Genomic DNA, 18,378 nt, shown 5'->3' with positions numbered 1-18,378 from the left:
GATCAGCAGCTAGACCCAAAGCTTCCATTCCCACCTACATGCACATGTGTTCAGGGAGGCTCCTCCTTTGACCCCGCCCCCAGCTGTACCTTCCGGCCCAGTTCTGGTTTTAGTTTCTCTAAACCCGCCTTCTGTTGACCCCGTAATTCTGGTTTCCGGTTCTCTAAACCCGCCTTCTGTTGACCCCGCAGTCCTGGTTCCTGCTTCCCTAAATCCTCCCTCTGCTGATACATCATCATTAAGAGACCTTGTGGCTGAGATAAAAGAGTTAAAGGATATTTTTTCGGCATTTAAGGACCTTAAACCATGTGCAGCCCTCCCCGAGAGCTCCATCCCCGTAGATACACGTTCAGTTTCCCCTGTGGCCACTACAGCAGTTTCCACGGCACCTTCCACTTCTGTAGCTCCCTCCCCCACACCATCGAACCAAATCCACATCTTCCCGGTAAACATGGCCCCCTCTAAACAAAACCCTCAGCTGTGGCAGCCACATACCTCTAAAGAGCTCGCAGAACTCAGACAAGCGGTCAGAGATGACGGATTTCATGCACCAAGGACTAAGTCCATTTTAAGGAGTTTTTACCAGCACCTTAACACCCCCCAAACTGGAAAGACCTGGCTTGTGCTGCACTCCCAGACGCCCTCTACCTACAGTGGACAGCATGTTTCCATGATGAATGCTCTAGACAATCGCAGGAAAATAGTAACAAACAGGTAGAATGGAATTCTGATGCTTTGTTTGGAGCAGGAGCTTATGAATCTGGAGCTCAGCAGGCAGAAGCCAGGTTTTCAACCGGTTATTTTCAACAGGTACGCATCTGCGCAACACAAGCATGGGAAAGGGTGACCCCACTCAATGTAGATTCATCAGTTCCCATTAACTCTCTTCGCCAAGGCACTGATGAATCATTAGCAAGCTTCATCTCAAGGGTGAAGACAAGCTTAGAGAGAAAGGTTTATAATCCTGACGTCCACTCACTACTCCTGCGCTCTATTGTCTGGGATGGCATGATACCACAATTTCGTCAGGCATGCCTTAATTTTAAACACCTACACCCAGATAATTGGATTTTAGTGACACAGGAACTTACATCAGGCAATTATTGGGCATCTGCTACGACACAGGTTTATGCAGTTACCCCATGTAATCAAAACGGGGCCTGCTTTCAGTGCGGTTGCCAAGGACATTGGCGTAACCAATGTCTTGATAAGCTGCGACCACGCCTCCAGTCAGGGAAACCCCGCCTCCAATCAGGGCAACCCCGCCTCCAGTTAGAGCTACCACGCCTCCAGTCAGGGCAACCCCACCTCCAGTCAGGGGAACCCTGCTTTCAGTTAGGGAGCCAGAAGCCACGTATGGTGTGTCCCAGATGCCGTAAAGGGCTTCACTGGAAGAGAGATTGTTGGACCAATTTCATAAAGATGGCACGCCCCTGAATGGTACAAATTCGGGGCCTGAGATTTTGTGGACCACTCCTGTTTTAGAACGTGGTCACCCTTCTATGACAGTGAAGATTGGCAATATTCCTTTTAAATTCTTGATCGACACGGGGGCAGAAAAGACAATTTTAAGGCAAAAAGAGGTTCCCCAAGATTGGGAACTTCTCCCTGGACCCAGTATACATGGAGTAGGAGGGGTGACCCCATCATTTCACACATGAGAATCACTCGTGTGGGAAGACCCGGACGGCTCTACTGGACACTTCCACCCTTTGGTAGCTAATATCAGCACCAACCTACTGGGCAGGGATCTTCTGGAATGTCTTGATGTTAGGATAACCACAGATGCCTCTGCGGAGCATAATACTAGCTCCCGCAAGACCAGAACTAATCAGCACCCCCAATACTAAATGCCACTGTTCATAGCCAAACACCCTGCTTAAGCTGGCTTTCTAATGAGCCTGTCTGGATGGAACAGTGGCCTTTACCTAGGGATAAGCTAGAAATTTTAAAAGAGCTCGTCCGAGAGCAGTTGTCCTTGGGACACATTCGTCATTCTCAAAGCCCATGGAATACTCCTATATTTCTGATTAAAAAGTGCTCGGGAAAATGGCGCCTCCTTCAAGATCTCTGCAGGTCTGGGGCTCCCCACAAAGGGGTTTTTCTCTTGCTTCTGCAATTCCCACAGGAATTCCAATCATAGCTATTGATATACAAGATTGTTTTTTCTCTATTCCCTTGCATCCGCAAGATTGTAAACATTTTGCCTTCTCTGTTCCGTCTATTAATAACGCCAGCCCTGCTGATAGAGTTGAATGGGTGGTGCTACCCCAGGGTATGGCCAGTAGTCCTATAATTTGTCAGGAGGCTGTAAAATTTGCCCTTTTCCCATATATTCATAAGGGCCTTAAAGTTTTTCATTATACAGATGATATTTTAATATGGGGAAAATCAGATACAGATCTCTATGCCTTACATGATTTTCTCATTCCTGCATAAAAGAAAAGCAGCTTCACTGTAGCTCATGAGAAGATACAGCTACTCCAGATACTCCAGGACATGCACCTTGTTCGATTCTCCCCCTCCTCTCTGGTAAACTTTCTAACCTTCAACTCCACCCCCACAGTAGTAGGGGAATTGTGGCAAGACCATGGTGTTCTCGAGTGCCTTCACACGCCAGTAGGAGGAGCTCCAAGACTCCTCACTGAGATAGAAGCGTTAGCATTTATGGTTCGCCAAGGGAGAAATAGGTCTGTGCAAGTCCTAGGGAAAGAACTGGATTTAATTATTCTACCCTTTTCTCTCACAAATACAGAGTGGCTTATACACCATCATTCCTGCTTTGCCATAAGCTTCGTGGTGTTTCCAGGAAAAATAGATAACCATTTTCCTTCTAATAAATTGATAGCTTCTTTACCTCTTTTGCCTCTATTAGCACCATTCCCTCTGCTCCTACTATCTTTACTGATGGCAGAAAAAGGGGAGCTGCTGTCCTTATATATTACCCAAACAAACAATCTACTTAACCTCTCTTTACTGAGCTTCCTGAGAATTCCCCGCAATACAAAGAACTTTACGCTGTTTTCCTTGCATTAAAAGCTGTACCAGAATCCTTCAACCTTTTTTCTGACAGTGTGTATACTGTTAACTTACTCCCATGGCTTGCTCGTTCTTAGGTGAAAATTGATGACAACCCACTTTCCCCTCTCTTGATTCAAATCACCTCTATGCTCTGTTCTCGAACCCAACCACTGTATATTCAACACCTTCGTTCCCACAGCCCTCTTCTTGGTTCCCTGTCTGAAGGGAATGCTACAGTTGACCGCCTTGCCTCCACAGGAACTTTCCCAGTCTCTGTCTCTGATCCTGTTAATTTTCATTCTCTAACCCATGTTAATCTTAAAGGCCTTCAAGCACGATTTCCTGATGTTCCTTTACCACAGTTAAAACATATTTTCGCTACATGCTCTTCTTGTGCAAGTCTCATAAAGAGACCTGCTATCCAGACCCTGGGGTTAACCCCTGAGGTTTAAAAGCTAATGCTATTTGGCAAATTGATGTCACCCACATACCAAACTTTGGCAAACAAAAATATGTGTTTGTCTCAATTGATACCTTTTCTAAATTTATGTGGGCTATAGCTCAGACAGGAGAAATCGCTAAAAAGCTTGTAAGCCATATGCTTTCCTATTTTGCTGTGATGGGATTACCTCTTCAACTGAAAACTGACCGTGGACCAGTGTTTACCAGCAAACAATTTAAAGATTTTTGTTCCCTCTGGAACATTACTCACACCACAGGCATTCTCTACAATCCACAGGGACAAGGCATTGATGAGAGGGCCCATCAAACTCTTAAGGCTCAATTAAATAAAGTTAAAGGAGGAACAAATCCCCTCAATATCCAGCTAGAAAAAGCCTTAACTACGTTAAATCTCTTTAATATTTACAATAATTTGGACCTATCTCTTATTATTCTTCACTGGCAAACACCATCTACCCTCCCATCCATTAAGGTCAAATGGAGAGACCCACTCAACAAAATTTGGAAAGGGACTGAACCCCTATTGATCATGGGAAGGGGTTTCGCATGCATTAACCCTCAAAATTTCTCTAAACCTGTCTGGGTTCCTGCCGCCATGTCTGACAATACCCGCAGGATGGTGCTGTTATCCCTGAAGAACAAGAAATATGACAAGAGGACCAGATGCAGGATACATCCCAGGACCCGTAATACGACATGGCAGAACCTACAAAATCTGGCTCACAGAGACCTCTCTCCTACCCTTTCCTTGAATGTCTTATGTTATAACTGGCCAGTTGTGTTTTGTGAGTGTGTTGAATGTCAAAAAAAATTTTTTTGTATGACCCATCTGCTCGGAGTAATCTAAAAGGTAATTGGCTTTATATAAAAATGTTGGATGCAGCCAAAGTTTCTGGAGATGTCCAGAAACATTCCAAAATTTTTGTTTTTCTCCCTCTTTTGATTTTTATATATAGTTTTGGTATATATGTGTTTAGCCTTAAACTGTATGACTAATGACAGATATAAATTTTTTAAAAAAATGATATGTTTTTATAACAAAAGTTCTTTTTCCTCCAGTGTGTTATAACTAAATGTTTATGGCATGTCTCAAGTTTGGTAACACTAACTTAATGGTCAAACGTGTAACCCTACAGCTACATTATTATCAGACAAGGTAAAAATTAATTTGCTGAGGTAACTACTTTTAAGGTAAAAGTCTAAATGTTTAACGTGACTATACATTCCCAAAACTAAAATATATAATTTTTATATACAGGACACCTTTGGAGGGCCCCCAAAAGTGTCCTGTAAACTATTTTGTGGAAATTAATCCACAACAGATCTGGCATAAATCTGGCACTGTAAACATTAAAATCATTGTCACGAAAATGCGCTAAATCTCTAAGGAATTTGAGTCTGATTAAAAAACATATTTTAACTAAAATTGGTCTCAAGATCCTGCTGTAGAGACTGCTACAGGAGGTCACATTAGATGACCTTTAAATAAAATCATAAAGATATTTAAACCAATTATAATCATCGAGGTATCAACTTTAATAAACCACTAACTTGTTACAAGTTCAAATTAACCAGGAGAAGCAGATTGTTTGTGTTTCTTTCACAGGAATCCCAGAAAAACCATCTGAACCCCTGCACACCCTGACATCACCCACTAGACAGCACGACTACAGTGACACACCCCCGAAACCCTAGATGTCACTCAACGCGATCTGAAGAACCTGATACACAGACTCCAAGGACAGAACTTTCTTAATGCCTGCTTGCCGTTCCTGCTTCTGATTTGCCTGTCACATGTTGGCGGTTCCAGCTGGCTATCTACAGAAAAGCAGAATTCCAGCAGCTGACCTCTCATGCAGCGTCTCATCCCCTGCCAATTCGTCCCCTAGCCACCTACTTTGGACTGAAACTTGTATAGGACTTGCTGGCATACACTATAGACATTTTACACAATTTTAAAGCAGCTTATTTCCCTTCACGCTGCTGTTTTTTTATAGACTGATCCTGAGTAATTCATAGACTTTACAGACTGTTGCCTTGAGGAATATACAATGCCAAATAGCCCCTCTGTTTCGTGGGTCATGCCCTCCCAGCTCCCCCTCATTATGTACCCTTGCCCCTTCCCCCCCCAAGCAGGGAACGTTCCTTTACACACCAACCCTTCCCTTCATACCACACTGAATTTTACTACTCCCCTACTTGTCCCTTCCTGTTTTGTTATATCATTTAGGTTTATGCCCAAAAGTTTTCTGCTCCATGATAGTCTTTTACAGACTTTGAACCATCTTATGCTATTACTAGGTAGAAAGATAGAAGAGATGTAGAGATATTATGAAGAGATGGTTGAGCAGGCTGCGCTTAAACCTATGAGATCAGTCCCTCCAGGTAAGTCTCTCTCTCTAAAGAGGGGTTGAGCACAGGGGGACACACAAATATCACAAGGTTGGCAGCCATTTAAGCCTTCCCTCCTCCACAGAAAGTCCTACATCTTCCCACCTGAGCACGGCACTCTTTAATAACATTTAAGCCTGCTCCATTCCATTTTTCTTTACTGTGTCCATTTAGATATAAAGGGAAAGGAGGAGATGATGCTGAGGAATTATTCTGATGCAGGCTCATCCCCCAGGTTTTACCACGCCCCGCAGTGCCCCCTTCAACCAATCCTGCCCCCACACGTCACCTCTGGTTATTGCCCAATAAAAGCCCCTTCACTGGCCCCCCTCACTGTCTCACTGGGCTCCCTCGGGTCGCTCACTCTCTCTCTGCATGGTGAGGTAGTGGGGACAGCCATTGTCAGCTGACTCCACGTGGCCTGAGCCACCCCCCCATCCTATAATAAAGATTTGTGTACCCCACTAGTTCCAGACCTCCTCTCTCTCTCTTCTCTGCAGTGCAGCCCGACACCTGGCCACAACAGCTTCCTATTTGTCTGCACTTCATTTCTTCAAGGCTCTATGAGTTTTGAGAGATCGCCTCACCTCTTTTGACCCCATCTGCAAAATGAATCAATCACCTATTCTCCTTGCTCCCATGTGGGGGGCTGCCTGGCTAGTGGTCACCTTTTGACCAGGAATTTGAAATCACTCATGTTCAGTTTGCTTCTGGCCCTCTAGAGGGTTGGAGAAATGTCATCCCTTAGCACCCAAAAATGCTACCACTCTATATTCTATGTAGATACTCTTCTGGCTGTGTGCACACAGATAATGTCTCCAGGATTCTTTGTATTGGGAGATTTACTGGCAAAGGACAGCAGAGCAGCTCAGTGTCCAAGAAAAGGGGTCATCCTGGCAAAATACATTGTATTCAAATGATAGGATATTACTAAGCAGTTACAAAGGCTGACTAGTGTCTCGGTATGCCAGCATAGATAGTGGCAAATGAATAAACAGCAAATAAATGAGAGTCTCCTTGCACCAAGAGATTGATGTAAAACAATGTAATGTGCTATTTAAAAGATTTATATATTGTATCTAAGTATGTACCTTATCATTTTCCTGTTTTTATCCTGGTAAAGGATAAAGAAGGTCCTAACAATTTATCATATTATTGTTATTATTATCATCATTACTATTATTTTAATTGCCATAAGGGATATTGCTGGGACTTGGTGCCTCCTGCCTGATGCATCTATTGCTCCCAGTGGCCGTTTTTTCTCGATCTCCCACCCCTTTTATTTTGGTGATAGAGATAAAAAGAAACTGAGAGAAGGCAGAAATAGAGAAGGAGAAAGAGACATCTGTAGCACTGCTTCACTGCTCATAAAGCTTCCCCTGTGTGGGTGGGGTCCAGGGAATTGAACCTGGGTCCTTATACATGGTAACTGTGTACTCTATCAAGTGCACTATAACCTGGTCCTTATCAAAGTAAATGGTGTGAAAGCAGCAGAGTATCTCTGACACACTTGCTTTGATCTCTTTGCTCTCCAAGCCTAATTCTTCTATTTTTCCATAGACAGAGGCAACTGGATTTGAGAGGATAACAAAAAATGCTATATTTTATTAGACTGAATAAAAGTTAGGCAGTTAAAAGCACCTGATGCCCCTGCCTGCCTCAGGTTTTGGTCCCTGGTCCTTCTGGTCCACTGCCACTCTACTTAAGCCCTCCACCCCATCAGCTCTGCTCTACTCTTTATCTAAGACATATTTTAATGAAGTTGCTGCATGTGGAAGAGGATTATGGATTCATCTGATTTCCACTATTTGAAGTCCTGAGGGAAGGAAAACCTTGTTTAACTCAATTCATAACACTATTAATCCAACCATAAACCTTCCAATGACTTGAAAGGAGAAAGAATTTATTACAGCTTATCTCTAAGTGGAAAATCCTTTCTCTCACATGTCAGCAGGTGAGACTCTTTGGGGCTCAAGGTTCCTCTGTTTCTCCCAAAGTCATTCTCTGAAGCAGGGTCCCAGCACAGGACTGAGTTCCAGGGGACTGTATTTGAGCTTACTCTCTTCCTTCTCCTTACACATTTTTCACATGAGGTGAATGGAGTCTAGAGAGGTTGAGATCCCATCAGATCATCTTCCAAATCTATAGCATTGTATGTGTACCTGGCAACAGAACTACATATTAGGGCAAGTTGACTAGGACTACTTTCCAGATGGGGAAACTGAGTCATAGATCATCAATATGACTTATTCCAGGTCACAAAGAGTGTGTGTTTATTTCAGGATCATGGTAACATGGCCAGGTCTACAATCAGGTATCTTGGTTCCCAGCCTCTCTGTTGTGCTACCTGCATGAGGCTATGCCCAGAGAATTCTGTGCAAAGGGCCAGGGGCAGAAGGACCTAAGGTAGCTATTATGGAACCTGGGGATATGGAACAAAGAGCAGGGGTTGATGGAGGTCTCTTCTGACCTCTGAGAACTCAATGGGAAGTGATCATGGAATGAAATACACTATTTTCGAGGACTCATGAAGCACAAATTCTGGTCCTCCTATTCCTGGGTCCCCAGAGTAGGTTGACTGTTATTGTTGCAGGGTCTTCCTTAAGAAATTGATTCAGAATCAGGGAGATGATTAAGCAATAGAGAAAGTGATTGATGTCCCAGCTTTAATCCCCAATTCCACAATAGAACAAAGTCTAAGCAAGCAGAACTCTATAGATGGTGCTACATTCATTTCTGTCTCTCTCTCTCTCTCTTTCTATCTCTCTTCATTTGTTTTCTATGATTCATTCACTCATGAAAATGTCAAATTAAGTGCAGAACTGTGGTACATATGGTAAAGTACACATGTTACTATGCATGGAGACCTGGGATCAAGCATCCAGTCCCTATTTTCAGAGGAAAGCTTCACAAGTGGTTACACAGTGCTATAGGTGTCTCTCTTTCTCTCTCCCTCTCTCCCTCCTCATATCAATTTCTCTCTGCCTCTATTTTATAAATAAATAAATATTTTTAAAAGTCAAATGAGAAGTTTGGAGCAGTGAGAAGGAGGTGTACTGTTAGAACACATGAGTTGACTCTGAGTTCCTTCAGTGGCACTGCATAAAAGATAATTGCACTCACATGTGGTACATAAAGAAGCTAAGCACATAAATGAGCTAAATGAAATGAAAATAAGACTTTATATTCTAAGGCCAAATTAAAGGTTAGTAGAAAGGAAGGAGGTACAGACTGGCTATTTGTATGGATTCACAAATTGGAATTTTAGTTATGAACTTATATAACAGATATTGATTCATATAATAATGCACACCTGAAACATATAATGTTACAATGTAATATTTCTTCTATTACAAAGAAAAGATAGAGTAGGGTAACCAGGCAACCTATAAGTGAGAGAAGATACTTGCACATCACACATCCAACAAGCACCTGATATAAAACGTCTATAAAGAACTGATACAACTCAATGAAAGGAAAACTGTGACCTAATAAAAAGTGTACCAAAGAACTAGAAAGTTTTCTAAAGAAGAGAACTTGGTTACAGACACATGAAAAAATAATTAACTTTACTTATCATTAGAGGAATACAAATTAAAACAACACTGAGCATCTACCTTACACCTTGTGAGAATGACCTACATCAACAAAACAGAAAATGACTGGCTTTCATGAGGTTGTGGAGAAAAAGGAACTCTGCTACACTGCTGGTGGAGATGTAAACTGATGCAGCCCCTTTACTAGACTGGAGTGTCCTTAAACTAATAAAAATGGAATCAGCTTGTGATCAGCATTATCACTCTTAAGTTTTTATCCAAAAGATATACAAATACTAATTTGAAGGGACACAGATATCCACATGTTCATAGCTGCTTGATTCAAAATAGCCAGAGTGTAGAAATAGCCTAAGTGCCCATCAAAAGATGACTGGCTAAAGAAGTTATGATAAGGCAGAGCCAAGATGGCAACTCAGAGATAACATATGGCCTGAGTTCTGCAAGGAGGCTGCTTCAAAACTGGGAAGTTCAGGCTAGGGTAGGAATTCTGGGTCAGTAGTGGGATAGTAATGCATTCAGTGGGCAGACAAGAATTAAAGCAGAGTCCTATAATTCATACTTGGGCTGGCAAACAGAGGCGGAAAAGGGAAAAAGGAATCAGGGAGATTTGCTGGGAGTTTTCTGTTTTGCCAGTTCTCAACCCCCACACCAACTACTACCTGTGGGACTCCTGTGGAGGGAATTTCTTTAGCAAGATTCCTGGATCAGCAGGGGTGTCTCTCAAATGTATGAGATTCAAAAGACATTGAAGGGAGCTAGCTATCTAGCTAGTCTATCTGAGTGGCAAAATACCTGACCAATCAGGGCCTTGGTCTTGCCTGCTGTGTCATTCCAGGGTGTTTTTCAAAAGACACTGAAGTAGCAGGAACTCTATTTGAGTGACAGAATACCTGACCAGTCAGGGCCTCAGTCTTGCCTGGGGTAAACTACCTGTGTTTTTCTGCTAACGCTTGAGTTTGCCTGATAGTCACTTCTTATAATTGCTTGTTTTTAGCTTGGTTTAGGAAAGAGATGAAGCTGTGTGAAGCCAATCTGTATTGGTTCAATCTGAAGACTGACTGTTAGGCAATTTAATTGAATTTTATTCTATTATGATTATTGGATAATAGATAATTATTGGATAATTGGATAATTATTGTTATTGGATAATAGTTGGAACTTGAGCAAAAGTAGCCATTGCTGCTTCTTCCATTGATAGGTAATTGTGTGGGACTTGCCCCCCTTTTTTCTCTACTTCTCTTTTTATTTTCTTAAAGCTTATCTGAAGAATCTCCTTCTTTTCCTTTCACTGCTTTTTCTTTCTTTCTGTTTTATTCACTGGCACTCATTCATGAATTATCTTGTAGAAGAAGTCTGACTGAGAGTCGATTATTTCTTCTTCTTCTTCTCTATTTCTACCTCTGTGTCTCTTTCCTCTTTCCTTCTCTCTCTCTTCCCACTATCTCTAGAATGTATAGTTGACAGCTTATTTTCATACTTGTCTATTCTTATTTTTCCTGTTTCTTTTCTTTCTTTCTTTTTTCCTTTTTCTTTCCCTTTGTATTGTTGGTTTTTGTTTTTAGAGTGGAGGAATTGCTTGACAATCTGGTTTTGGTTGAACTGCATTAATCTTTGCTTTGGCTGCTATTGTACTTTTTTTTCTACAAGAGCACTGCTCAGCTCAGGCTTATGGTAGTGCAGAGGATTGAACCTGGGGCTTCAGAGCCTCAGGCTTGAGAATATATTTGCATAACCATTATGCTATGTACCCCTTCCCGCTATTGTACTTTCTAAGTTTTATGACTTCATCAGAGAAAAGACTCTTGTGTGGCCTATACTCGCACAACACAACTGAAGAGTGACAGGACAGAAAAATACAAACCAACCAATTAAAAAAAAAAGTGATATCTAGAGAAAATAAAACTTCTAGCTCAATGAATGAGGACATGACCCCAGAAGAAACTCCAAATAAGTCAGAAGCAATTATAGATAAGAGAAGTATCCAAACAATAATGGAACTATTAGTTACAGAAATTAGGAAAACTATTGAGTTAAGGGCTAACAGAAATAGGGAAATAACAGATGAGATCCTCAAGGAAAATACCAGCTACCTAGAGGTAATTAGAGAACTGAAAGCTGAAGTAGCTGAGCTAAAAGGACAACTAGCAGAACAAGCTAATACTGTAACTGAACAGAAGAAGGAAGCTGAAGGAAAGGAAAGTAGGTTAACAGAAGCAGAAAATAGAATTAGCCAGACAGAGGATGAGCTAGAAAAACTAAGAAGGAGATAAAGGAGCTAAGAAAGAGATTGAGAAACACTGAAAAACAACAACAGAGATATATGGGATGATCTCAAAAGAAGTAACATTCAGGGAGTCTGGCTGTAGTGCAGTGGGTTAAGCACATGTGGTGCAAAGTGTCAGGATCCCAGATTGAGGCCCAGGCTCCCCACCTGCAGGGTAGTCACTTTACAGGTGGTGAAGCAGGTCTGCAGGTGTCTGCCTTTCTCTCACCCTCTGTCTTCCCCTCTTCTCTCCATTTATCTCTGTCCTATCCAACAACAACATCAATATCAACAACAATAATAACTAAAACAATTAAAAAACAAGGGCAACAAAAAGGAATAAATAAATATTTAAAAAAAGAAGTAACATTCATATAATTGGCCTACCAGAGGAAGAAAGAGAGGAAATGGAAGTAAATATCCTAGAGTAAATAATAGAAGAAAACTTCCCAGTCATAAACAACAGAAAGGACATTAAGATTCAAGATGTTCAGAGAGTCCCAAACAGAATCAACCCAGACCTGAAGTCACCAAGACACATCATAATTACAATGAAAAGAAGCAAGAATAAATAAAGGATCCTACAGGCTGCAAGAGAAAAACAAAAATGTCACATACAGGGGAAAACCCATAAAACTATCAGCAGACTTCTCCAATCAAACTCTAACAGCCAGAAGATAATGGCAAGATATTTATTGAGCCCTGAATGAAAAAGGATTTCATTCAGGTTCTGTAAGATAGGGCAGATGTACACATGTATCCATAAATTAGGGCAAAATATATACTTTAAAGCAAGAGTGCACAATAGTTTGCAGTGAGTCAATAAATGAAGCAAGCAAGTAGAAAGACCTAAAAAGACACCTTAAAGGACCTAATGAAGTAGTTTCTACTTAGACATGGTTACCCTCCTCACCCACTTCCTATTACACTTCCCTTAGCCACATCAAAATTAACCTTATCAAAGTAAGGACTACAAAAGTTGAATAAGGGCATGAGACTGGCATACTTTAATGATGACTATTTAGTCACTATGAGGCCACCCCATCAGTTGGGGCCCTATTTGGGGTGTTCTGGGAATCCCAAACAGACATGATGGACCTAGACCTCAAATAGATCCCATTCTCCCCATAGTCACTGGTCATCTCCATCAGGAACAACATAATGGACCCCTTGGTAGGCCCCCACAGGACCTTGGCCTCAATGTGGATCAGCAATGGTAGAGAATGTTCCATCCTCTGAAAGGAGGTTGGATAACATACTCTACCTACCACCTGAGGAAGATGGGTCCTGAAATTGGTTCAACGTGGAATGTTACTATTGATGACCACAGAATGTGAGCTTGGACCTACTGGTATGTAGAGGTTATTTGGGCTCCTGTACTAAGTGTGGACCCCAAATAAAGTCTATGGGGTTTATAGTCCACAATATTTATACACTTCCCCCTTATTTTGGAGCTACTTTCTTCCCTGATGCAGATTTCTAGCCCCTTTTTTGGCCATGACATCACCTCCCCAGACAATATCTTGGGTCCACCTACATATCAGATGTCAGGCTCAGGCAAAAACTAATAAAGTCATGATCCCTTTGGAATATACCTAAAATATACCTACTAGCTATTTCCAAAACGGAGACCCCAAATCTTCATCTGCAATATTCCATCCTTTAGGTTCATGATTAATCAACAATTTTTATGGCTTTATATGTTAACTTTTTTTCAGTTACCAGGTTCCAGATGCTACCATGATACCAACCAGACATCCCTGGACACATGACCCCACCAATATGTCCTGGAGCTCTGCTTCCTCTGAGCCCTGCTCTACTAGGGAAAGAGAGAGACAGGCTGGGAGTATGGGTTGACATGCCAACACCCATGTTCAGTGGGGAAATAATTACATAAGCCAGACTTTCCACCTTCTGCACCCCATAATGACCCTAGGTACATATTCCCATGGGGTTAAAGAATAGGAAAGCTATCAGGGGAGGGGATGAAAAATAAAAACATAAGTAAATAAAATAAAATAAAAAATAAGTAAAAAAAAAATGATCGAATATTGTCAGTCAAAGTTCAGGGTGCCAGTATGCCAGGCTAGCTTCGCAGTGGGAGACAGATGACTAGGGACACATGGCTGAGCGGAGAAGCAGTATTTCTTCATTCACAAGTGAACAGTTCAAAAAACTAATCTAATCTAATCACAACCCAAATCTGTCTTGCCTCTCTCTCCTCCGGAGGAAAAGTCAGCAACCAAGGAAGTACGTAGGATAGGGGGCGGGGAGAAGGAAGAAACGGGAGCTAGAAAGGACTAAACCAAAATCTCCTGGAGGCAGGGGGAGTGAGACCAAACCAATGTAACAGAATGACCATGTAAATAGACCACAACATCAAGCAATGTAACAGAAGGGATCCCGGAAGCATACCAGAGAATATAAATTAGGTCAACTTGTATTTTATCCCCCAAACAAACTGGGGCCTGGGCAGGGATTTCAGCAGGCAGTATTGTCTTTGATTTACTGGTAAATATTTCATGGAGGAGGAGAACAGTAATGAATGAGGCTGAGGGCGAATTCCCCACTCCCCTACCCACATGGGGTCTAGAGTTTTATTTATTTTACTTATTTATTTATTTGTTTATTATTGCCAGCATGGCTATTGCTGGGGCTCTGTGCTGCACTATGAATCCACCACTCTTGACAGCCATTTTTCTCCCCACCCCTATTTATATTGGATAGGACAGAGAGAAATTGAATTGAAAGATGAGGGTAGATAGAGAGCAAGAGAGCAAGAGAAATACCTGCAGTTCTGTTTCATCATTTCATGAAGTGTTCCTCCCCTGAAGGTGGGGTGCAAGGGATCAAATGTGTATCCTGGTGCAGGGTACTATGTATGCTTAACCAGGTGCACCACCACCCACCCTCAGGGCTAGAATTTCATAAGGCATTCTAGAGTGCCATTGAAGTGTATGCTTTTAGGCTCAGGAGCCAGCCAGGCTAGGGGATGGCCCTCATGAGTATTGGGGTGTTTTCTTGCCCACTTTGCTTTATTTTCCTTATCTCCATAAATATAAAGAAGACTATCATCTATTCTCAAATTCTCCCTAATCGCACTCAAGCACATCTCCTCATTTAGCCTTTAAAATGTCCCCCTTGAGGCAGGCAGTCAGATGGTGCCCCACTGGAGGCGCATATGATGGGCTATGATGCTTCTTCCCAAATTTGAATTCCTGCTTCCCCTCAAAGGCAGAGTCCTTTGGCAGCAGAGCTGCTCCAACACTGCCACATGCCTGAGGATCAGTGGATTGGGTCTGTGGCTTAGACCTCCTGTGCTTGCACCTGACCCTTGGCTGCCTCACATTCCTGGAACCCTCCTTTGACCTTAGGGCAATGTCAGTCTTGGCAGGATTGGGGTCCTCCCTGGTTCAGTCTCCACTATTCCTTTCATCCATGAAGATGCATAACAATTTTGGTTTCATGACACCAATAAATATTATCTAAACACTCCATAGATGTTAGCTGCTGCTGCTGTGTCATCAAATAATCACTGTGCCTCCAACATTGTAAGTGGTTTCCAAAAGCAAATGTAATCCAGACATAATGTTAAAAATGTGGATGATACAAGAAAATACAGCATCAATAGTTTACACACACTTCTCCTTTCCCATCTCTGAACAAAACCCAAACCCTGAGAAGTTCATCCCCCAGGGAAAATTTTAATTTCTCCTGGGCTCTATTAGTCTACATCTATAAATATTTTTAAATGTATACAAATGGGGCTATAATATATGCACAGTTGTGCATTGTGCTTTACTTATTAATATTTGAAATCTACATCTTAGGATATGTAGAGCTATTATTGCATCTATTCTAATGGACATGCTATTAATTTGAATTCTTTTAAAGGCTGCCATTAATTTCTTATTCTCTTAATTTTTCCACTTAATTCTAATACTTTGCAACATTTCCATAATGCCTTATTTAACCACACAGATGAGCATTCCATTTTTTTTCTATACTGTGATGTGATGAACATCTTTGATCATATACCTTTTAAAAATATTTTATTTATTTTAAAATTTTAAATTTAATTTAATTTATTTTTATTAGATAGAAATAGAGAGAAGTTGAGAGGCAGGAGGAAATAGAGAGGGAGTTAGAGAGACACCTGCAGCCTGGCTTCACCACTTGTAAAGCTTTCCTTTTGAAGCTGGTGGCCAGGTACCTGAACCCAGGTTCTTGCACACTGTAATGTATGTGTTTAACCAGGTGTTCCACAGGTTGGACCCTGACCATATACATTTTAGAGTATATCCTTAGGGCAACTTCTTAGTAATAAATCTTATTTTACCATTATGAATATGGATTTTATTTTATTTAAAAATTACTGTTGATTTTATAAGATTACAGTGTTATAGTTCCACACCACACTCACCACCAAAATTTCTGTGCTCTTCCTTTCCCACCAAGATAACCGGTATAATTCTCACTGTATTAGAGATGGTTTGCTTCTTTTTTCTTTTCCAAAATTCATATGTTTCAGTTTTCTAACTTCCCATATATGCCAAGCTCTCCAGTAGTTGTCTTTCACCTTTTTACTTTCTAAGTTTAATCACCTTCAGTTCTTGACAAGGGGATTAAAAAATGAATTTCCTTTACACATGCCTCTATGTTTACCCACAAGATGAGGAACTATTTTACTGGAGAAAGGCAAAATGTCTATTTTTAGGGGGATACACCACAAGTTGTGGTGATGTTTGTGTAGTCTGTGTTTGCAAAGTATTGTTCCCTTCCTGCAGGGAGATCAGAAGCAGGACAGTGTGGTTCACTCAGAGAGGCACAAATCCATCTCTGCTCCTTTAAAGTTGGAAGTACTGACAGTAGCTGATAATAAACCTGGTCTATGACTTGTAATCAAATTATGAATTGGCCTCTGGGCCACTTGCTGCTGATGTGTGGCAGTAAGGGGTGACCTGGACATAATTTCTCTTGTTCTCTGGCAGAGGGGTCAATCAGAGAAGGTTCTTCACACACCAAGGGAGTGTGGTAATGTGACACTTAGGGACAGGAACACAGAACACACCAGGCTTCTGGAGTACTGATTACATGCCAGATAGCATTTTGAATTTTTACTGTGAATTACCTCATTTAGTATTTAATTAATAGAGAAAACCAATGGTGCAGGTATAGTAATTATTATCCTTTTGACTAGAGCACTATCCATCTCTGGTTACACTGAGTTATCTTCCCAGTCCTTGGAGATGTTATAATTCACATATTATAGATGAGGGGACTTTTGTAGGTATTGGTGCTGTTCAGCAGGAGTGTGTGTGTGTGTGTGTGTGTGTGTGTGTGTGTGTGTGTGTATGTGTGTGTGTGTGTGTGTGTGATCTTGCATTTTCATGTCCACACTGAAGTTATGTACAGGTTTAAGAAATATGAGCACATGTTACAGTGTGCAAGGACTTGGGTTCAAGCCCCTAGTTCCAACCTGCAGGAGGCATGCTTTAAAAGTGGTAAAGCAGGGGGTGGAGCCAAGATGATGACTTGGAAGCAGCTGCTGGCATGAGCTCTGACAACAACTGCTGGAAAGGGTAGGATCCTGGCATTCAGCAGGATGGGTAACAAGTTGTTCTAAGTGTGACATCAAGGAGGTGACTATAGCTCAATTTGGGTTAGAAAATAGGGCAAAAAGAAAGAAATTTTTTTTATTATTTCTCTCCCCCAGATAACCAGACCCCGGGGGTAGGGAGCCGCTGATAGCAGGCTCCCGAGTCACCTTTTTCTTTACAAAGATACCTGGCTGACCAGGGATGCCAGTCCAATCTTGTTAACTTTCTGAATCCTTTGGATTTTTTTTTTTTTCCCGAGTAAGTGACTTAGGCCCAATTGGAGTGAAAAATACGACCAAGCAAAGCCTCACCCTGCCTGGGAAAGATTGCCTGGAAGTTTTTTTTTTTTTTTTTTTTTTAATAATTGGTTGTCTAGGCTCACTGTGCCTGAGCTAACTGGGAGCCATCCGAGCTGAAGACCCATCATTAAGGCTTTTTTCTCTGTTCTATTTTATTATTACTATCATATATACATGTATCCATTTGCACCCCCTCCCTTAGGTTGACCAGAATTAACTCTTAGTATATTTTCCATTGCTAGGCAACTGGATGTCTTATCCATTGTGAGAGGAACTTGTTTCACTCTTCCTACCTCCTCTATACACTCTCCACCTTCTCCCTCCTTCTAGCTAATTAAAAAAAAAAAAACTCCTTTCATTGCTCTTTTTTTTTACTGTTTTTTTTTTCTTTTCTGTCTTTCTTTTCCCCTGTCTTCCTTTCTTCCTTTCTCCACCTCTGCTTTCTTAATACACTGATATTTGTTTGTGAATTATTTGGGGGAAGAAATATGACTCCAAGTGGACTCTCTTTGTGTTTATCTCTGCTCTACTTCCCTTTCTCCTCTTGCTACCCCTAGAATATACAAGGACAGTAGATTTGCATAATTGTCTATTCCTGCTACCCCTTTTTTCCTTTTTCATTTGGATTAGGTTGCTATTTTTTCTTGGACTGGAGACATTGTTGGGCTAACTGGTATTCGTTAAAGTGCTTCAATCCTTGCTTAAGTTACTATTGTAATTTCTGAGGGTGGTGATTTCATTTGTTATAAAGCTATTTAGTATTCTGTGGCTTGTACTCAAAACAC

The sequence above is a fragment of the Erinaceus europaeus genome, chromosome 2 (assembly GCF_950295315.1).
Source record: "Erinaceus europaeus chromosome 2, mEriEur2.1, whole genome shotgun sequence".
NCBI classification, from domain to species: Eukaryota; Metazoa; Chordata; class Mammalia; order Eulipotyphla; family Erinaceidae; genus Erinaceus; species Erinaceus europaeus.
This window is presented reverse-complemented; position numbering follows the sequence as displayed.